The sequence below is a fragment of the Passer domesticus genome, chromosome 4 (genome assembly GCF_036417665.1).
Source record: "Passer domesticus isolate bPasDom1 chromosome 4, bPasDom1.hap1, whole genome shotgun sequence".
Classification (NCBI taxonomy): Eukaryota; Metazoa; Chordata; class Aves; order Passeriformes; family Passeridae; genus Passer; species Passer domesticus.
The window spans coordinates 33,433,129-33,456,596 of record NC_087477.1 but is presented as its reverse complement, the minus strand read 5'-3'; the positions used below and the strand labels follow the sequence as shown (position 1 = coordinate 33,456,596).

The window sequence follows — 23,468 nt, the reverse complement described above, 5'->3', positions numbered from 1 at the left end:
TACACTTTGAACATTGCAGTGTGTTTCTTTGATCATAATAGCTTAATCTCAGAAGAACAAAGAAGCATTAAAAATCACTCTCCGACTCTACCCTGAGATTACCCTACTCTGCCTCCTCTGAGATTATTTTTAATGCAGGCAAGAAAACATCTCTTTCGAATAAGAAAATCCATATCACATTTTTCTCCAGACCTTTAATTGTTTAATGATATTTCCCTAGGAAGATGTTCAGTTTCATCTACACAATCCTTTTTTTTCCTTTCTTTTCCAAAAGGTTAATCAATATTTTGAAATATAAAGCTACTTTATAAACTGTCTTGATTTTCCAAGTTAGTCAAACTGAAGTTGTAACGAATAACACAATTAACCGTGTCTTCCCTATTCAACGTATGAGTTCTCTTGCAAATAGCAGCTTCTGCCAGTTGGGGTTTTGATTGTCAGAGCAATAAAATTTTGCTTTCCAAAGCTTTATGTTCTTTGTGCACAGCTGGAGAACTTCATATTTAGCAGAGGATTACCATGTACATGCAGCTGAATTGTTAATTTATAGGGGAAAGTGAAAAGTAGCATTTGCAGTGTAGTGTGAAAGAAGATGATATATAGTCAAGCCAACAAGGGCCACGCACAAGAGTGGAGATGAAGAGCCACCAGTCAACTCAGCTGGACTCAAGCTCCCAGGCTTTTATAATACCAGTTCTTTATTAACAGGAATAACATTTTCCTTGCAGCCTGGATCCCTAACAGGCAAAAGATTGTTTAAAAACAGGGAGGAAAAATACCATTGTAAAGAGTTCCCGCATGCATCTTCTCAGGAGGGTTAGGGAAACAGACATCAAGCGCTGACAGTATTGCAGAAATGTCTTCTATTTCCTTATGGTCTGTATTTGTCCAGTGAATTTCAGGGGAAATTTCCACAGAGGACATACTGTTAGAGCACAGTACACTCCAAGGATACTGTGTTCAGCTCCATCCAGCAGGTGTTTCAAAGGAATGCTCTGCCTGAAACCTGCCTTTTGATTATTATGGCTTTGGAGACCTTCTGAAAACAGAGACCTGACAAGGGCACTGAGCTTTGTTTAGAGAACTTAATCCTTATTCTCCCAGCTGCCAACAGGGAAAGACTATGCTTTCCCTAAGTAAAAAATTCCTTTCTTAGAATCAAGAGATGAAAGTGGCAGAGAGGAGCAAACACCCTCCCTGAACAGCCGAGTTAACATCCCAAACAGCTGCCTGTTAACAGCAGCAGAAACATCCCTTTTCACTTTGACAACGTGTATCAAAGTAAAAAATCTCTGCCAGGTGGCATTAGGCACTACAGGAATACAAAAAATACCCAAAGAACAAACTCACCCTGTGAGCCTCTGAGTTCCTCCCTGCTGTTGAAATGAATGGTGTGGAGGGTGCCACCAATGTGACCTGGGTGATGAATCACATGCCAAAGGCTACAAAGCATAAGTCATTCCAGTGCTATACTGAGCATTATTGGAAATATTTTATATAATGATAAAAACCCCTTTGATTTAAACTGAAATTCCAATCTTGGATGCACACATTACCATGAGATTCCCATTACTCCTAAAATACTGATAATGTGAGTCCAAAGACAAAATTGTTCGAAGTGTTCATAGATTTTTTTTTTCCCTCCAAAGACCTTTACTTTTATCAGTGGCACACCAACCTAGAGACTTTCAAAAGTATTGGGAAGTAACATGGGTGGTGATGCACTGAAACAGGTTGCCAGAGCAGCTGTGGATGCTCCATGCCTGGAAGTGTTCAAGGGCAAGTTGGATGGGGCTTGAGCCACCTAGTGAAAGGTGTCCCTGCCCACGGCAAAGGCAGCAACTGAAACTAGATGATCTCTAAGGTCCCTTCCAAATCAAACCATTCTATGATATTTAAATATGGCAGGCTTGTAAAAAATCTAATCTGAAGCACTACAGTACATTTCATGAAGCTTTTCTTAAACAAAATCTTTACTCATGAGCAGAAGAGTTTGAAGAAGGAGTGCATTTGTTGCAGCTCCTTCAAAGATCTGACCTAGAATGGCCCAATAATAAATCAGTAACCACCCCTGGCTGTAGTAACTCACACCCCAGGGATCTGAGGAGTTGAATTTCCTGACAATGTCACCTCCAAAGGAATATGCCAGCTCAGCAGGACTTTTCCAGCATCCTTGCTTCCTGCCTGTGAGCAGGCTGTGCAACAGCACAGTGGATGGTGCTGCTCATCCCAGTGTTTGGGAACTGAGGAGGAAAACAAATAGGTTGAGAGATAGACCAAGCTGGACTGAAAAGCTGAGAAAAAGCATTGGACACAAAACTGAAGCAGAAGTGAGCTGAGAAATCTGGGAACTTTATAAGCTGTGCTGGGGAAGATTGAATCAGGTGAAAACGAGGCGCTGGATGTTTCTCTACAGCTTAGAGCTGCACTTTGATTTGTTGAATCTCATAACTCCTCTGTGGAAAAACCTTTCTGTAAGACCTAGCAAAACATCCTGTCCCTTACAAGTGCTGGACATGGAGATTTGCAACCTATTCTTTGTGCCACTTTGTTCACTCAAGGGAAAAGTTTTGTGACATGGATATGCATGGTCATTGTGCTGCATCATGCTTTGGCACAATAGGGGGGTGTGCTACATGAGAGGACTTCTGTTTTCCACTTGATTTTTTTTCAAAGTCTAAACAATAACCTATAAAACCACAATATGTTAGAAGCACACTAAAAAAAATCATCAACTCACCTGCCTACTGAGGAGATGGCTGAATTAGTGTTACTTCTGCAAGTTTAACAAAGAGTATTTATCACTGTGTGTGGAACCCTTTTTTAATTATTGCCAGAAACTTAAAAAGTAGGTGAGGTAAATAACTACGAGTAGGAAAAAAAAAAACCAACTCCTAAAAAAGGTAAAAGAGAAGGAATGATCTGCAAGCAGTGCCACTTAATGCTTTGCTGTGACCTGTTTCCCCCAGCAGTATCTGGGGGTGAAGCCAGAACAAACATCTAAGCCATTCTTTTCTCAAGTGGTCCCCAATTCTTTGGTCCATTCCTCTGTGTGCTCAACCTGAAAACCTCAGTTCTGATCACCCAGCACAGTCAGCACTCACAGGTATCACTGATGCCCAAAAGGTGCTTCACTTCTCAGGTAAGTGCATGCCAAAGGATGGAGCCCAGAGTGCCTCAAAACCAAGCATGTAGCAAAACAATGATGTCACAAGGGGATTTAGCCATGTCAGAACACACTTCCTTTGAAACAGAGTCCAAGCAAAAATTCAGTTTCCTTCTGTTTTGGTGGTGTTATTTTGCAATCACATCAGTGATCTGTTCCACCATGCCGCTGCCTAAGTCCCAGGGACAAGCAGAGAGAGGAATCAACAGCAAGGAGTACACTGCTGCTCACATGCTAAATTAGGCTGGTTTTACCCAAATGTGAAACTGCAGCCTGGGTGTCTTCTTCTAGACTGAACCGTCCTCTGCTTTGATGTTCCACCTGCTAAATGGGGGGACAGATATCCCTTTGTCTAACCCGGGTGATTTGTAAAATTAAATTTACAGTTTACAGTTACAATTACAGTAATGATACTATAATGATGGGTGTCTCAGGAAAAAAAAAAAAAGCCACGAGGAAATGAATAATCATGGCCTCAGCAGGGTCTGAATAGCATGTGGTAAATAAAGTCATGGTCACACAAAACAAAATAATGAATAGGGACTCATTAGGGGAGGATTGCTCATTCTTTATACTGAAGAAAGCAGAGGTGGGGTGGAATAGCTAATCTCTTATCATGCAACTGAAGACTGCACAGCAATGCATATGCACAGAAGTCAAAGGCTGCATGTACAACATAAACACAGACAATCTGATTGCAGCAATAGCAAGGGTATTTTCATCTGTTTTGGGCTTGTGTAGAGTGACTTGGTACGTGAAACTCAACAGCTGACATCATTTAGGATCTATAAATTTTCTTTCTAAATGTCACTTTTCTTCTCCTTAAAATGTATTACTTTGAGTACATTAAGGACTTGGTTGAATTACTTGTTCCAGATCAGGAAGCAGCCCAGATTAGCAGATTCAGTTTTGGAGTCCTGAGGTTGGAACACACACCCTTTCTGTGTCACATCCCTCCTCCTATGTTTCTTTCAAGGATGCCAAAACACCTTGCAAGGATGCCTTTACAACTGAAGATCCTGTCTGAGAGTCAGGCACATGGTGACAAACTCTCTGCCATTCTGCAAGGGGAACTTACTCTTCATTATTTTAGATTAAGCTGCCCTGAGGAAAACAATGGGAATGTAACACGGCAGTACTTCATGGCCTAAGTGGGCTGACACTCAGATTTTGAAAGCCATTTGGTGCAGTGTGTGAAACAGCAGCAGTCTGTTACTGTTTATACTGTTACTTGTATCTACAAATATTTCTGTGGCTTTTGTCATCAGCGGAAACAGCTACTCCCAATTAATGTCTCTCTTGAACAGCTCTGTGGAGTCAGACTGCATAATTATTTCCATTTTGCAGGAGAAAAGGTAAAACAAAAGAATAGACCAGACTCACAAGAGTATCTTTGTGACTAACTCCCACTGAAATGAGCCAAACTTGGTTCTACTGCAGAACTTCTGTGGATCTGGATCCACAAATCAAATGAGCATCTAGGTGGGATTATTCTACAAAGCTTTGTATCTTTGAAAGGTAAACTAAACACTTTTTTTTTTTTAGAAAATAGAGCTGCATTCTTCAGTAAAGGGTTGGCTACTACCACTAAGATATTAAACAGTCAAGAGAAACTGGAACAGGAGGGGTTATACCAAATGCTTACAGTGATGAATTTAATAGCTCTTTTTCATACTACTGATAACTGAATTTTCTCCTAATACTGTCTATTTATTGTATAAATAGAAGAAATAGTAGCCAATAAACACTGAAAATATAATCATGAATACTGTCACATAGCAAGAAAAAATTTGTCATTCTAGCCAACAGTTTCAGAAGCACAGATTTCTATACATCTTTTAGATCTATACAAAATGTAACAAAGATTTACAGCACTACCTTTACTTAGCTCTGAAAAATCGTTCTGGTGCAGACATAAGTGTTAAACCTAACCCAGTGCAAGTACAAACCTAACCACAGGACCACAGCACTCCTCCAGCTCTTCAATCCAATGTGGAAAGTGTTTTCCCACAAGTACAAACAACTCGCTTGGAGAGAAGCAGGAGCAGTGCACCAGTTATGAGAATGTTTTCAACAATTCTCCTCTTTGCCATTTGTCCTGCACTTCCCAGCATGTCCCTGGAAGGGCTGCAGCCTTTCTCCAGTGTCACACCCATCTAGGAACTGTCCACTGAGAGTAGCAAGGTGCTTCCCAGAACCAACAGTGTCATCTCAGGGCCAGGACATGAAAGCACACAGATGGCAGAGTTGTGACAGTGGGTGCTGTCTGTCACCCAAGGCTGTAAAGCTCCAGACTCAATTCCCTCTTTGCTCTCTAAACACACAGAGGATTCTGCCAACAAATCACTTAGTGGCAGAAAAACAAGAGCTTTTTCACCTATTAAAACCATTGTGTTTTAGAGACAGATTTTCCCTTATTTTTGCATCAGCTAGGCTTTAGTTCTCTTTGTTACCTAAAATAACCTTAAGATATTTGTTACAAAAGGAAGGCTGTAATATTTAAGTTTATTTTAGAGCTCTTTGGTGGCAGGATGCTAGCTGACTGCAAAAACATGTTCCAAGGGAAAGAAGGTTGCTTAAAAAGGTTAGATATTCACACAATTTTTAGTCTGCTTTTCTTTGATGTTACCATTTTATTATTACACAAAACATGTACATGAAGCACATGACCACAGATGTAGAAAGTGTCTAGGACTTCTTTCCGGCTCCAAAAAGAAGAATTTCTAAGAGGTTTATGTCTAAGTTGTAATACAAAAAAATTAATTAAAAAAAAAATTACAATGACAGCAGGTATTCCAGACTGAATCCTTCTCAGGTTGTAGAAAGCACAGCCTCTCCCTCTGCCACAGAGAACAGTCAGCCTAAGACAAGCACTAAAACCCTTCAAAAACCAGAGCACTGCAGAGTAGTGTTAATAACCACCCAAAATGATAGTGTCAGCTTTCACTGGCTGCTACTAAAGATACTAGATGAACCACAAACATTTTGGAGAACGCTGTTTTAAAGAGAACTGACCAGGAAAAATGCCAAGAATATCACTACATGTCAGTATTTGGGTTTGCATGGGAACTGTAATCTAAGAGAAATGTCAATTTCTGTACATGTAATACAGCACTACCAAGGAGAAACCATTACACATACCACCATCTCTATTTCATACACAGCAGCAATTCCATGCCCAAATTTTCCCACACGAACAAGACACTCCGTAGACAGTTTAATCCTCACTGTCCAGCTAAAATGCCTACTGCAGCTGGGCTATCCCAATTTGCAGCAAAAACCTCTCGAATTTTCTTCTTTACAGCTGCAGCTGGAATTTTTAATCTTCCCTGCTTTTTTAAAGGGAAGACATGTTAATAACATCTGATCTGGGCAGAATCAGATACAAAATTTTACAAACACCATAATAACTTCAGACACTCTTTTACCTTCCTCTTTTTACTGACAACCTCTGTACATATTTACTTATTTTCCAATTTATAAGGCAACAAAACTAATGAATAAAGTACATCTTCAGGCAGCTGCTAACAACTGAACTGCTAAGAAAACATACAGAAAACTACATTTAAAAAATAATAAAATTTATGAGATGTTCCAGCTCTTTGAAAACTAATCTGAAAGAATGCTCCCAACATCTAAATTTATTTGCAAAACTGAAGTCAGTAATGACAGATTCAGAAGGTGAACATGTTATTTCTTCATCTGTAGCTGTATTTTCAGCTGGTGACTTCCCACAGGCAGCCATCATTCATTCAACAAAATCTACTTGGTGGCTTTTAATCAAACAGAATATATTTAACAATTTAAACAAAAGACTGAGTTTCCACTTGTTACTTAGTCACAATAGAAAAGAGGTTACTTTAATGTCACATTGGCCTAATTAATATGCATTCAGATTTAGAAGAGGTATTCAATTAATAATTAATTTATTTAATATATATGTTGCTTGATCACAGCATATGTCAGTATAGAATTAGGTTGTCAATTTCAGACATTCCAGACTAGAATTTCTATGTTTTTTACTACTAAAGGAAAATGTAGCTGGCTGTTGTAAAGGTTCACTCTGTATACAAGGTGCCACAGTTAGGAAAAAAAAAAAGTTCTTTTATTGCTTAGGCTGACCAGATAAAAACCAGATGCAAAACAAAACCTCCCATAGAGTACCTAACCCAGGTAAAGGAAGAAACTAAGCCCATCTGTTTCTTAAGCTATGTCACTCACGCTGATTTTCCCAGTACTCTGCACAGCCACCAAGATATTCTGTGTTTGGGAAGAAAAAGAAATTTGCTGGAAACCTCCTGCAAATGAAACCCAGCTGCTTAAGTACAATCCCAGATGTCTCCTGCACCGTGTGGCTTTGATAGATTAAATTGAGCATAAGAAAGAGACGAAATATTTATGAAAATTAAATTTGCAGTATGCATGTCAGTAAGCCTGAAAAATATTTTTTTCAAGCGAAGACAGGAAACCACATTTTTCACCCAATCAGCTTACGTTAGGTTATAGTGGTGGCATTCATGGAGCTCCAGAGGTGCTTATGTTTCATGCAGACTACTTAGCTTTTATTCACACCACTTATTTCAGAAATAGAGACCACAGATACTGCCTCTGACACCAGTGGATCCAACATTTCTAAGTAACAAGCTGAAATGAATTACTACGTTTTACCCCTTATCCACCAAAAGTTCAGTATTTCAAAGGCTGGGAAAAAAGCACAAATCCCACTGAGCACTCTGGGTAACAAAACTGTGTTTTGGACACCAAATACTGCTGGGACAAGCAACGTGCCCTCTTTCACACTCAAGGGAATGCTGTCAGACACTTAAGCAAACTCCTGCATCCTGACACATCATCAGGCCATTTGTTCCCCAAAACATCACACTTGTACTGGCTTCCTCAAAAGAGAAGTGGATGAAAAAAAAAGCATTGTGGCAAAAGAGAATAGAAAGAACAAATAAAGGTAACATTTACAATTAAGTGAAGCCACGGAAACACTAAATAACTCAATTTTTACAATGTTTAATGTCTTGCGTAAAATCTGCAAAGACACCTGACATCTCTGGCTCCCCATGGTCCTGGTTTGCCCATCTCAGTAGATCTGTTATCACTATAATAAGCTCTCTTACGGAACATGACCAGGTTTTCCTTTCCTAGCCATTCCTAAATTTCATCCATTAGCAAACAACTGTCTTGGAAAGGGTAGCATTCCCATTCAATATGCTCTTTTCTCTCCTTTGGGGAATTGAGAAACCCAGAAAAAAATTTTTACAAGTTAATCTTTGTGATCATTTGGCACTCTATTACTTCAAAATCCTGCCTGATACAAATATCCTTCTGAATACAGAACTATGACCTAATACTCACAGATGTGATGTTCTTAGCAAAGCGAAATTAGTACAAAAGGCTAATATTTATACTGTGGATTAGTAATAAAGGGGCTGCACTTCTCTGTGCAGCTCACTGAATGTTTTTAAAACAGAAACCAGAAGGTCATTAACTTCAGCAAAGCAGGAACAGAGACAAATCTAACACTTCCCATCACCCCTGTGCTCCTTAAACACCTCCTGAGTGCATTACAGGGGCACCGGATGAGCCAGGACAGCAGAGCTGTCCCAAAGGAGATCAGGAGTTTATTTGAAGAAGCCCAGCAAGCAACATTTCCCAAAGTCTCTTTCAAAAGAGGAGCAATGAATATCCTATTTCCTTTTCATGGAATGTTTATATGCTATGGCTCGAGTACCTTTTACACTGCCAAGCCAATGCAAAGCCACATTTCAGCACAGGAAGAACAATACATTTGCTTAGTGTGCACGTTTTGACTTCATACAAGAATACATTGTGTCTGAAGCAAAAGCCCAAAATCTGCTGAGAGATGACCAGTGCCACTGCAGTATCACAGTAACTCCACAGACAAACATCATAAACATCAGTAGCATTAGAAAATATGTCCAGTACAGTTTCCAGTGTCAAATGCTAAAAAATAGAAGAGCTGCAAATACAGGTTCATAAAAAGACAAGACTGCCCTTAGTCTGGATAACTAAACCAACACACTAGCCCTGTTTATTTTTTAAAGGAATTAAGTCTCCATTTCTGCAAATAACTCAAGGAAGAGAGTAGTCCCATGTGTCTCAAAAAGTCCATCTAAGCTTAAAATCACACAGGTCTTTTACACACTTCATGGCTCTTTGGGCTAACACATAGCACATCTAGTTTTACTCCACTTAAGTATTCCACTTTCTAGTGATAAATCTGGAACAGGCATTCAAAAATCACACAAGTGAAGTGTTTGTTACACTGCAAAACATGTCAGGCCTTCAAATCCAATATCTCTGTCAAGGTGAGGGTGATAAACTCCAATTCAGAACAAGTGGTGCAAAGTACTTTTCTTATGGCCTGAGTTGAACCGTATCTCCTAGAAAAACAAGGAAGGAGGGAATGAAAGAAGTAAAGACTCAAGTATTTGCCATCTTCCCTCCAGATATGATGCTGAAGAGATGAGTTTCAAGCATCTGTAATGCTCACCTTAAGCTACTTGCGCTGCTGATTAACAGTGAGAGATTAATACCCGGGGATGCCGTATAACAGCTGTGGTCTGAACCTCGTGAACACAGACGTGGTTATGCATTTAACAGCTGGGCTCAAACTTTAAGTGGATTTCCCTGTATGGTAACTAGGATCAGTTTACAGATGAACAATTATTACTTTAAATGCTTGCTGTACAACTACACCAACACAGCTACCTCTGAAGTAACAGAGCCCAAAGGTTACCTATCCTCATGCTTTCCAGGTCCTATCTCCTAATTCCCACAATTTTAACCTCTAAGTCTCCAAAATGCATCAAGGAGCAACAAATGCCAGAGGTGGATGTGGAGGCCTGGCACTTCTCCAGACAACAACCAGACCAGCAGGTGGACATGAAATTCTTTTGCATTACATCAAAGTACAGAATTGACTGCTAAATCCCTTAAGCAGTGAGTGAACTGTCTGACAAATAATTATACAAAAAAATTTCATTGCATCAGGTTTATATATTTACCAGATTGCAAAAATAATTGACAATTACCTCTGCTTAGAGTCTCTCTGGCTTTGGATCCATTAATCATGAAGGCTGATATGTCATCCCACAGTGTGAGGCTGGGGTACACCAAGAGGCATAAGCTTCTCCTAAAAGACACAGCTGGGTCCTGCTCAGTTTTCTCATGCTTTCTCCCCATTATTTTTCACAAGTGCTACACTCTTTCATTCAGAAAGACTTCTCTATGATTTCCCTGCATCACTTTAGGACAAGGCCACATCACAGCCAACTTTCTGACTACTCAAAAGATGCTCATTTGTAGAACCACTCGTGATGCCACCAGTGGTAGTAGAGGAAGATGGAAAAATCAGCCAAGTCTATATCCTGCCTCCATCCCACATGGGTAAGATGGGCAGGAAAACCTCAGGATTTTCATAAAGCTCCATTTTTAAGTTATGGCTTACACTTCATTCCATGTATAGGACTGGTACAGCTATGCAGTAACAGATGCAAAGGATTTAGGCCAAAACCACGATTTTGCCCCAAAGCTCAGCCTCTTATGAAACATTTCTTTCTTCTTTTTTTTTTTTTTTTTTTTTTTTTTTGGGGGGGGGGATGACCTTTGCTCAGATTATGGGATAAAAAAGAGTTTTTAAAAAAAGAGACAGGTTTGGTAAAAAGAGCATTAGTCACCAGTTCCCTTGACAGTACATCCCTCTAAGTTGCATAACTGAGCTCAAGTAAGCACTTTTTCTAACCATTCAGTTAAATTAGCTTTTGGCCTACATTATTTACAATTCAGTTTTCAAACAAACAAGAATCTTCTTAAGTCAAAATTCCAGCGTGAAAAATTACCCTCAGTAAGTTTGCAATGCGGGATAGAAGCAGAAAACAGTGCTCAGCTCAAAAGCCTGAACATAAGAGCTGCGGTTCAGTCTGCGTGAACTGCTCTGCTTTTCTTCCTTACACTTTGATCTCAAGTTTAGAGAAGATTAAATTCAGCCAAAAGTACTCCAACAGACAGACATGAGCAGCAGCCAACACTGGTCACAAACAAACCATGTCAAAAACATTTCCATTCCCTGCAGGATAAAACATAGGCCTTGTAGACATAAGGCAAGTAGGATCACAAGTGAACTAGAGGATGAAGCCAGCATTCAAAAATGTTCTTAAGAAATGGGAGAAATTTTTGGGAGAAGCTGGAGTGCTATTAAGACAGTATAACACAATATACAGCCATTCTGACAACGCACACACAAAAGTGATTGCACAAATGAAGAAATATTCAGGTCTCAGTTCTGCATTTTGAGGAACATACAGAGAGACTGAAAAATGCACAGCAAAGTTCAGCAAAAGTAACTGGAAATACTCAAGACCAGACAAATAGAATTGGGTTTGAACTAGCACAAAGACAACCAGCCTTGTCTTTGACTTAAGACAAATTTTTCTAGAGGTGGAAAATAAGGAGACACTGGAAATTATTTCCTGGAAACCTGTGGTCTCCTCATCACTGAAGGAAGGCCAAATGTTGGTAAAAGAGAGATTAAATAAACTCTTGGCATCTAGTGCAAATCAGTCACTACATTAATGATCTAACTATATCTGATTTTAATAACCATGTGGAATCATCAGGATCTCCCCAGGTACATGTACAGGCAAAAGGCAAACTCCAAAGGTGAGCAATTCATGTCCTCACTGGGATCATGCTGCAAGGAAACAGAAGCTTTGAGGGGATAAAGAATGTTCTTAACATTAGTATTTATTTTATTTATGTTCTTAACATTAGTATTTACTAAGCAAATTAAAGCTAGAATTAATAAAGCTTTAGAAAATCTTGTTCTCAGCCTGAGGCATAGCCTGAATTACTTAGAAGACCTCCTACTTTCATCTTCAACTCTTTCCACAACAATTTCTAGTCTTGAAACTGACCCATAACCCAAAAGTTAGAAGGTAGCAAAGTGTCATCATGATTTTTAATTAAAAAGAAATAAATATATAAATACAATTATACAATGCATAGCTTACCAAGGTTTTTGTTGTTTGTTTTTGTTGTTTTTTTTTCCCCCACAGATTTAGCTCCTAAAATTATCCTCAAGCACTCAGCTTCAGTTGCTATCACTTTGTCTTTATTTGCTGAAAGACTTTGGGCTGGAGCTGCTGAAAGCACCTTTGGGAAAACAGTGGGCATTCCCTGGCAAAGATTCCCCAGTACAAACCTCTCACCCTCTGAGCAGTGCTGGCAAACAAGAAACACACAGTCCTTGGGAAGAGAAAAAACCCTGTGCTGAACAAGATATTAGTTTCATTTCCTAAAGAAGTTTGTACAAGTGCTCAAAAACCAAGAGGAGATTTGACTCCCGACTGCCAGAAAGTTGGGAATGTATTTCAAATGCAAACAGTGAACTCAGAAGCAGCTAGGTTTCAAATTACTGGGAATCTCCTACTGACACTTGTAATTACACAGTTGATAAGACACTGTATCTGAGGATCTTTTCATCTGACATAATTTTTGCATGCTCATATTTGTGCCTGAAATTCTGCAGAGAGGGAAAAATCTTGGTTTCTTCTGGACAACCTAAGTTTTCTGTACACATCTTTCAGTAGCCTACTGCATTTCTTCCACAGATCTGCCTGATCCCCTTGCAGATGCTCCTATATCAGAATATATACTATTTCCTTGAGGGTCATTGCACCAAGATTCTCAGTATCTTCAGGAGCATATTATTTTGGTATGGATAACTCTGAGGATAAGCTAGGATTCCCCTTGATTTCAAGGGATCACATACAAAGAAAAGTGTCAAAACATCCAGCCATCAAAATTTCAAAAGGGAACAGAAAACCCCATAAGGCTCAGGTACATTCCTGGCTCCTGGTTTCAGGGAAGCTGATGCAGCCCCAGCTGCACTCTCCACTTCGGCAGCAGAGGGTGCTGCCAGAATACTGAGGGCCCCTGCAAAGATATCCAGGACTGGTCAGTCAGGTGTGACTGCAGTTTTTCCAGAGCCTCCATGTCACACAAGTATCACTTAGGAAGAACAGCACCAGTTAACAGTTTCAAACTCGTTTTTCAGTATCACCCAAAGTCCATAAAATGTGTTCAGCCCACGCTCAACTGTGTGGCATTCTCACTCCTAAGCCTCATACACAGCCTCTGCAGTGATGGCTGAAAACGAAGTCAAACATTAGATAAAAAAACACCAGTACAGCTGTTTTGTGATTCAAGGAGAAAATGACTGACCGAGGACTGCAAGCTTGAATCTGAACTGCACACACTGTTACACGTGGTCAGGACTCCTGCAGACCAGCTGCTGCTCAGAATCCTGCTCTGCCATCTACCACGCTCTCCCCAAGCCCAGCTGTTCCCATGGACACTGCACCCGCTTCCCACCACATGAAAGCTTCCAGGACAAATGGACTGCACGAGTGGCACTGCTGTTTCTTCTACTCCTTAGTTTTAGTGTATCTTACTAAGGAAGCCAGAATAAAACCTCCTGAAGCATCAGGAAAACTCATGATTGATCCTGAAGGGCTGCAGGTGAAGTCACAGTTTACCTAGTTAGTTAACAGAACCTTACGGGGGAAAAGAAAAAAAAACTTCTTTGCTATGCATATTTTTTCCTCCTTTCAGATATGATTATCAGCTTTTTAGCTAACTGCTTCATAATGAAAACATCTTAAGCCAAAACATTCAGGACTATTTCATTAAATTACTTACCCTTTTTCATGAGACACCAAGCTTAACAGAAAAATGAGTCTTTAATGACAGTAATTTCATAGTTCTTCCAAAGAACATTAGTACATGAATAAAGCACTACTATAAACACATTTATAAACTCAAAAAAAACCATCCCAAAAACACATCAGCTCATTTACTGCGCCCAGAAGTTGTTTTCAAATTCAGCTTTGTAAGTACGTTTCAAATCCTCTAATACACTCCTTATTTTCATCTCTATAATGACTAAAACTGCTATGATTCTGCTGTCAATCACAATTCTGCCTTACAGCAATCTCTGCTTACTGCTAATTAGTGCCTTTTCTTATTAGCTTTGGCCAATTTTTGCATCTTGGTGGGTAAATACGGCATTTTCCCATACAATTAGCATGATGCTTTCCTGCTAAGACTTAAACATGAACAAATTCAGTCTTCCTACGAAATCGGCACGTTTCCTAAGTCTATAGCTACTAATAAAAAAAGCCCTCGCTGCTAAAAGCGGTAACCAGACAAAAGTTACAAAAAGCATAAGCCTGAAACGCTGGAGATTTCTAAGGGCAGATTTAATGCTACACATCTCCTTTAAAACTTTTTCTTCGAGTTGCGCTATCAGAAAGGGAGCAGCAGCGAGAGCAGCAGCTCCCGCCGCCCCACCGCGCACGCCGAGCGCCTCCGGAGCATCCCCCGCACCCCGCAGGGCCAGGACAGCAGCCCGCAGCTAAAATCCTCCTGCCCTCGCCCATCCGCGGGCACCTTCCCGCCGCCCGCTCCCTCCCCGCTCACCTCGGGCGTGCAGCCAGCGCCGCGCCAGCTCCCGGCCCCAGCCCCGGCCCGGCCCCGCTCCGCTCCGCCCGCCGGCCCCGCCGCCTCCGCGCCCCCGCCCCCGGCGGCTCCTGCGGGCAGGGCAGCCCCACCCGCCGGGCTGAGCCCCGCCGCCGGACACAAAGGGACAGCCACAGGCACCCCTGGGCTCGCCCTGCCCCGGCGCAGCCCCAGCCTCGCAAGGAAGCCGGAGCCGTCCCGCCAAACGCCTTCGGGCTTCCGCACATCAAGCGCTTCCTCTGGCCGGGAAGACGCCGCGGAACGCCGCGGAACGCGACCCTGCCCCGCGCAGAAAGCGCTCGGGTGGCAGCCGGGAGCGGGCAGGAACCGGGACCTCCGCTCCTGCCCGGCGCGGCGGCAGAACGGAGGCATTATTCTCTACCTCCCCGCAGCTTGTCACCGGACAGCTGCTACGGACACTTCCGAGCTGGTGTCATCATTCAAGGGCTGAGTGAGCCGCTTCGATATTTGCGAAGTGCAGGGTTTGCCTGTAAGCCTGTTAGTGACTCAGCCGCGCAGAGGGGTTTAACCTCACCCCTCACAGTCACACATGCACCGCAGTTGTTTCGCTCCTCCGCCGGGAGCACTAAAACAAAGCCGCCTCATCTATGGCTAGGGTTTATAGACCTCTACACCAGCAGGTCATCCATGGATGCAAACTCACAGAATCACAGAATGCATTTAAGTCTGAAGAGACTCTAAGATCATCAAGTCCAACAGCTGACCTAGCACCACTATGTTCACCCCTAAACCACATCCCCTAGCGCCACATCCACACAGCTTTTGAACCATCTATACATCTGCCCCTTAAGACAGGAACAAGTGTTTTAAGCAACTGTTATGCCATCGAGGAGCAGAAGTATGTGGTCTATGCTCTTGAGCAAAACACAAGTGAGATCCTTAAAATGCCTTAAAACACAGCATTACAATGGGAAAATTTAAAAAAAGTGATGTACCATAATAAAAAGAGGCTCCCAACTACCACTAAGCAAAAAAAACCAAAAACCTGAGCACGGGTAAGCTAGCTATTTACAATTAAACTCTGTATTGATATATAGTAATAATTAATGACAGCACTAATAATTTTGTCTATAAGAGTGGCAAAAGGAGGGATTTTGAGTCATCAGGTCACTTGCAACAATGTTTGGTCAGTTTGGCACTGGTACTGAACTGCTGTAGCTTATAGAAGCCTGGCATCTCAGTGGGTAAATTCCATTACCACACTTCAAATGGTGTTTTGCTTCAAATAAGTAATTCCCCTGAAACTTTCTGGGAAAGATCAACATCTTTGATGATGCTTAGCAAAATGGAAATCTTTGAAGTGGCCACCTAGCAGCTGTCAAACAACAATTACTAATAACAGAATAAAAATCACTTTTATTTGACTAAGAGTAATTTGGCCACAGCATTCATAAACTATAATATCATAATAAATATATCTTAATATAAATATAAATAAATATATCTATAGGTATCATAAATATAAATAAATATAAATATACAAACAGCTATAATAATGATAAATAAATATATCAATAGATATCATAAATGTGATAAGCATTGCTCTCATCTTTCTAGTGATTAGTGGGAATTTTTCTTTCCCTTATCCTTTTGTTTAAAACTCTTATTACCTGTTTGATTACTATACCAACTAACAATGCAACTGCAACATAGACATTCATTTCTACACACATGAATGGAATACATAGTTTATGTGAATACAATAATTCTGAATACAATCAATATAATTTTTCAGTCTTTCTCACGTTTTCATTGTAATATATGGCAAGAAAGTAACACGGTAGTGTCTAAACAAGACAAATTACAGATTTGCTCCATGCAGATCAGTTTCCATGGGAAAAATTACCTTAGTTTCAAAATTCCTCTTTAACCTACCTGTGGTCTTCAAAAAGCATGCTAGGCATTTCCTTCCCAAAATCCCATACAAAAACGTGTTAAAATAATGCTTTGTCATCTGCTGACACCATTTAAAATATTTGCTAGCAAAATTAAAAATCCCAAGTTGCCACATATCACGCATTGAACACTACAGAGCAGACCATTCCTCCCATGTCAAACACAGGATGTCACTCCTTCAACCTTTTTGACTGCAAGATGGAAGATTATCACTGTTTTGGACACTTGGGAGGGGCACCACAAGCCTCAGCTGTGTGACCTTAAAGGACTTAGATGAATTCATAGCAGCAAATGTCTGAATCTGAAAAACTGCCATTGAAAGTATGGGGAATCCAACTAAAATGCTTCTAGGATGTCAGCAGAATCAATGCATCAAGGAAAGGAATTTCTTGTGCAGATTGAAGCAAGTGTTTACAATCAGTGCCCAGCAGGTGTTTGTTAGGTGTGGGTGGCAGGAGGAGTCCTAAAAGACAGAGCCAATGATGTATCTCTGTATATGAGGTGGTTCTTTGCACATCCATCCTGGGTATATGGATATTAGGTGATACTCTGCTTTGGGACAGTGGCCAAAAAGAAAGCATAAGTTACTTTTAAGACACACCTTGATCACTTTTTGAAGAGAAATGAGGTGGTGGAGAAACTTAATATGGTAGCTCAGGATATTATTGTCATGAACTTGATGACAGAAGAGATTTCATCTCCTGTATAGTATTCCCGAGTTTCACACCTTACTGTGAAAAACATTGTCCCATGCAGCAGAACAAAGAGGTGACAGCACAGGGAAGGGAAGAAAGAAGTCTCCCTGCTCAAGTTTCTGTTAAGAGTTCAAGGTGTGCACTGCAACACCGGGATCTTTTTTATTGTGCCTTTCAACAAGGAGCTGGACACTCCTGTTACTGTTAAAGCACAAAGCAAAATAAGTCAATGAAGTGAGCAATAATGTGGTGTAATTACAAGGTCTGTGGGCAGGCTGTCAGTGATCATGGATCTTCCCCTCAATCCCAGGGAATACACCAGTATTGTACACTTCCATAAAAAGAGTGCATAAGCAAGCAAAAGTATTGCAAATTATTGTCCTGAGAGGGACATTATACTTCTAAAAACAAAAAGAAATTTTTCAAGTCATCATAAGTGTGGGAAAAAAATTTCCCATCTTAGAGGATGACATCATTGTTTCCATAGTTGTTAATGTTGTCAATGATGTAACGGTATCTTTTATTTCTTCCTGCTAATTATGCTATTTCCCTATATATTTTGTGCTCTGTAAAAGCTCTTTGCCTATTAAAATCCTTTTCTAAGCAGAAGCACAAATCAAAAAGTCTAAATTAACAACATTTCATTGCTGCTCTCTTTGTTTTCCTAGACAAAAAGCAATCCAGTACTTAAACTACAGTAATATTCACAAATGGGAGACTCTTCCTTCAGATTAAACCCACTTACATCTGCTTTCTCCAGAAAAGCTGGCAGAAATGAATTCCTTAAGGCATTATTCTCTACCATCTTTTTTCACTCTGTGGTGAAACACAGCATCCCCCTCCATGGAGCACAAACTCAAAAAGAATAAAAAAGATGTTTTCACTCCACTTTGAAAAATTGAAGCCTTCAATCCCAGGGACAGGCAGAAAACAAAAGCTGTGACGTGCTTAGAAATCTCTGAAAAGACTCTTAAAAGGTACTGGAGATGTGAATTGAACCTCTTTTACCCAATTTTCCTGCCTCTTGCCTTGGTCTACCAGCGGGGATGCTGCCCCAGCAGCCTGAGAGGAGCCGCACACCCCAACCCTGTGCAGGGACAGCCACTGCCTTGCACAGCCCCCTTGCCCTTGTGGCCCAGCTGAGGGTCCCATCCAGTATTCCAGGCACGTATTCCTCTGGGTTTTGTCTCTCTTTTTTTTTCCCCAGAGATCTGCCAAAGTTTCCCCTCCGCTCTGACATACACACACCCCATTTGGAAAGGGTAAAACAGGAGCAAGGGAGAAAATCCCATAACTTGTCCAAAGCACGCAAGGATGATTTGTGTTCTCACTTATGGGGTATGACTGTCACTGTTGATCTGCTTTCAGGCCTAGATTACATCTGATAAGGGCTGACCTTCTTTGAGCATTCACACATTATGCACTCACAGAGAGCATGTGGACACAAAAGTCCCTCAGATGTTCTGGGCATCAATCACGCTCACAGCGTGGAGGCTGCCAAACTTTTCTTCCCTTAACTCGGGAGAGGAGAGCGTAGTCCAAGACAGACTTAATAAAGTTTAAAGCTGTGCCACAGTATATTTAAGGCCCATTGTCCTCTAAAAGTGTTCTTTTCAACAAATTCTCTGCAGTTACCACGGGCAACAATTCGTCTTTAACAAATTGGGGCGGACAGTGTGCAGACTGTCGGGAGGAGGGGAAGTGAACAAAAGGCTTGCCAGGCCCATTAAATAAAAGCCAAACACCAAAACTCTTCCGTCTCTTAGTTGCCCCGTATCTACAAAACCAAAGCTGGTTCTTAAACTGATTCCCAAACCCACAGTATTTTCAAAACATACCTTCAATCAAATTACTTCCTTAAGAACTCATGAATTATTCTTCACCACACACAAATACTTATGCTCATTATCACAAATTAACACGTGCTTTTATAAAGAATATACTATAACCATCACTGACGACCAAAACATTTCATCTGTTGTAATGACTGACTCATCTTTCCTGATTTCACAAGAACTACAACTGGTTTTAGAAATCACCTGCTTTTTTCTGCGTTTTCATTTGAAATTGTGAGACTTGGGAGGAAATAAGAGCACAAGCAGGTGATTCATGTGCTTCTCCAAAAGTATTTACTAGTGGGGCCTTTCTTAATTTGTAAAGTCTAAATTCTCATGCAGTATCATCCTTACAGATAAAACTGACTCTACAGTCTGCAGACTTTCATGGAAACAGACAAACTTCCCAAATAAGCCACCATACCTAGTTCTCAAACACCTTTTATTCCCCATATATGTAAACTACATGAAATTACTACTCTCAAAACAAAGTATGATTTGCTTTCCTAGATCACGCTTTTTAACTCTGAAACTTACTTAGGCCATGTAAACTTACTTTCTTCTACAGCTGGCTACTCCAGCAGTAACAGTAAGCTAAGGCATTCTTCTCATGTGACTCAAAGTAAATAAATAAAAAAATCCAAATACTCATCAACCAAAGCCTTGGACAGGATGCCCTGAAGAGTTCAGTATGTTTTCTATTTTCAGTTTTAGATGCTTTTAATGATGGAGGGTTTGTTGCTGCAGTTTAGGAGATCAGTTCACAGTATGATGCATCTGACGATGGGGAGGTTCTGCTGCTTTTCCACAGATGGTTGGTTAAGGTTTTTTCCTTCCAATGTAGGGCTACTTATTTCTTAGTTATATATCAAAAGTGATTGACCCTTGAGAAAAAAGAGCAGCACACTGCCAAGAAAAGTGAAAAGACCTTTGGATTAAACCACAGGAAAACTGTATTGAGAAGGATGTGGTTTTCAGGCATGATACCCAAGATGATAGCATGGAGAAATCCACTACCACTTTCAGTGGTATTTAATCGAAGCCATTCACAGCACTAGCATAGACACTCACTGCCTTTGGGAGGTACATTTCCTAGTGAGGGCCTTCTGTGGCTGCGCATCATGTGTTGAGCCAGATTCTTTTTAAAATACCACACCATCCATCTCATCACATGTGGGGATCAGGATATGGTATGCTAACTAAGGGCTGAGGTTTAGGTCCAAGTGTCCAGTCTATAAAGCTGTGTTCAGTCTTAGTTGAAGGGTTCCTTTGAAAGATTTTGGCTACACAGCATTCAGAGTTTAAAAAAATAGTTTAAAAAAATAATCATTCCAGTAAGAAGGCCTACCCAGATTAATATGATTGAGTCCATGGCTTTTCCCCCCCTTGGTTAAAAACTAAAACTTATAATGTTTTGATGAAAAGAAATTACTTTTGTTGTATCAGTATAAGCATACACACAAACACACATACACACAGATGTTAATTTGTTGGTTTCAAATGTCATTACCTATGAGTTATTCTATGATATGAATAAAAGTCCATTACTCTGACAACCTGGATCAAAATCTAAATGTGTGAGGGAAGACTGTACCTTTAGCTTTACTAAAACTTGCTAGGCTGACTTTATTTGGGTAAGGAACCAACATCATAAAAGTAAAGTTAATGGAGCTTGCACATGTTTGACCCAATAAACCAGAAACCAATATTTATAGGGGTTTTGTCATATGCTGCCTTATCTTGCAATGAGTTCTTACACGTGGTTCTTCAACTGGAAGCTGTCCTCACAAGGTGGGAGCCACACAGCCACCTCACAGCAATGTATCTACCACAACTACCACTGCCACAGCACCTGCACCACCCAGCTGCTGGGCCAGGGCTGCCTTCTGGCCAGATGTCTCAGACCGGGGCAAAACAGAACTGTACCCAGCTACAGAAGCTAAAGGCTTCCTCAAAAGGTCACATACTTTTGCAATGCCTGTGCTGACACAACAGATCAGAGCAATAGCTCAGTTTGTCCATATTCCTGTCTCCAATAAAAGGTATTTGCTTTTTATTAATTTTTAAACGCATTGCTTTTTAATTTCATTGGGATGTCTCCTGTCTTTTATTATGTAAAAGGTTAAATGGAAGAATTCAATTTGCTTCTTCTTTTTATATGTATTATTTTATTTTCTGTTTTCTGTCTCCTCTTGTTGAAGTCCTCTCTAACCATCCCCCAAATTTTAAGTTGCTTGTTCCTCCTGGAGATGGTTCATCTCATATTTTATCACCCACCAATTCATGCTGCACCTTTTTTATCAGCTGAGGTGTCCTGATGCAAATGTAGTCAGTATTCTTGGAGGGATGTGACACTAACAGTAACTTTCAGAAATCAGCTCTATCTCTTGTTTGGAGTCAAATGTCTTATTCACTTTTTTCACTGCAGAAAGATTACACTGACTTGTTCAAGATGAAAAGAAGGATGCTTTTTGTTCCCAGGTTTATTCTGGAAATATACCAGGATTTTGTATTTGACAATGTGCACTTGCCAAAAATACTTTAACCTGCATGGTTGTATCAAGTTTAGCAAATCTTTTGCAGTTTACCTCAAATCTTTCTGATTTTTATTTAAATTTATTTAAAAGTAATTTAAATAATTACTTTTACTTTCCCTGAAGTCACTCTTTTCTGCAAAGGCTAACACACCCAAAACCACTTTCAGAAGTAGCTTATTCCTGCCTTCCTGGTGGCAGGAGCAGCATGCCATTCTCCATTTCTCCTTTCCCTCAATATGCCAAAGAATGAGCTGCCAGAGGACAGAAGAGGAGGCCCAACAGAGATGGGATGGTTTGGTGGGGTGATTGGGTACAGAGAGGAGGAGTACATGAAGAGAGCTGTAATTACCCTCCAAAAATTATTTTAATCATTTAATACTATTTTTTCAGGGCTTTTATAACTGAGAAAAATTATACTAATGAGTGCATAAAAATAATCATAATTTTATACCATGAAGTGTTCTCAGCAATTACGTTACACTAGAGTCTCTTGGTACAGTATCTTATCAGTACATAATTTCATATTTCAAAAGTTCCTTTCAGCACAGTTTGGATCTCAGCCTCCAAGCTATTCTCCCAAGCAATAAATGGACAATGACATAGATTTATTAACCCCACTCCCAGCCCAAAAGCATGTCTGATGGATTTGGAAAGTATCCTGTGCATTCAAGATAGGCATCTGCCAAAATAAATCCTAGTCTAATACTTGTTGAAGGTATTTTTTTCCCTCTATACCACTTTACTCATTACCAATTTCCAGTTGAAATAACTTTTCTTTCTGAGAAAAACTTGTTACTTTGTTTACAATTGCATTGCCCTGTAAGTTTATCTGCAAAGCAGGTCACCCTGACCAAAGCAGGAACCCCAGTGGCTCACTAATTTTAGGTACTCAGCTCTCCAGGGAGGTTACCTCCATAATATACAGCCACTATTCATAACAGGTACACAAAGACCACAGAAGCCAACCAAACACATGGAAAGTAAATGCATTTTGTGACTTCATTGTCATCAGGACCCAGCAAGCTTGGCAGCAACACAATTCGTAATGTTATTTACCAATGTAGTGCAAGTGCCCGATAAGAAAAAATCACCCAAAACAAAAACAAAGAAAAATACCCAAAATCAACCAAATTTCACTCAATTGCTATAAAATTCTGTGTATTACAACACAAGTCAAGCCAAACCTCAAAGCAGTCCCTAATGTAATGTAGATACAACATGACCTGAGGTACTTCTGAGTGGTATGATGAGCTTGAAGGCAAGCAGGAGCTTGCAAGTCCACTGGCCAATAGAATTTTCAAATAGTAATTTCACTATCATTTACTTCTGCAGTATTATCAAAAATAAATCTAAATTTGAAGCTACTAGACTTCTACAATATCCCTCCTTTTGGAGGAGCATATTATTTCCTTGCTTGTTTTTTGTGATTTTTTTTTTTTTTAGCTAAAATGCATATTAATACATTAAAAAAACCCCATTGGCTTTGCCACTTTAAATAAGTAGACAGCTTCTTTAGCCCTTCCTATTCCTTCACCTGTCCTCATTTATAGAGCACAGCTGCTTGAAGGCTTAAGATTTTTTTTTGTGAAGTAACAGTTCATGATAATCTCATTAAATCCTTTCTAACACTTTCCAGTTCATACAGGATTTCCTTCGCCAGGGCGAGTGGAACAAGGATTGGCCGCTTAAGCAATCTCTGTGAAAAAAAAAAAAAAAAAAAAAAAAAAGACTCACCCAAACTCCTCCTCATAGAGGAGGGTGCAGGAGA

At 40.3% G+C, this 23,468-nt stretch overlaps 1 protein-coding gene across 35 annotated transcripts in view; it reads right to left on the bottom strand.

The window, feature by feature from the left end:
* BMPR1B (bone morphogenetic protein receptor type 1B) overlaps positions 1–23,468 on the bottom strand; it is a 237,721-nt gene that overhangs the window by 55,768 nt on the left and 158,485 nt on the right. Inside the window, exon 1 of one of the 35 annotated variants that reach the window (XM_064417026.1) lies at positions 14,678–14,743. The exons of the other annotated variants lie outside the window; for them this stretch is intronic. The gene's annotated coding sequence lies outside the window, so the exon portion shown is untranslated. Of the gene's footprint in view, positions 1–14,677; positions 14,744–23,468 lie in introns of those variants that run through there. 35 annotated transcript variants of the gene reach the window in all.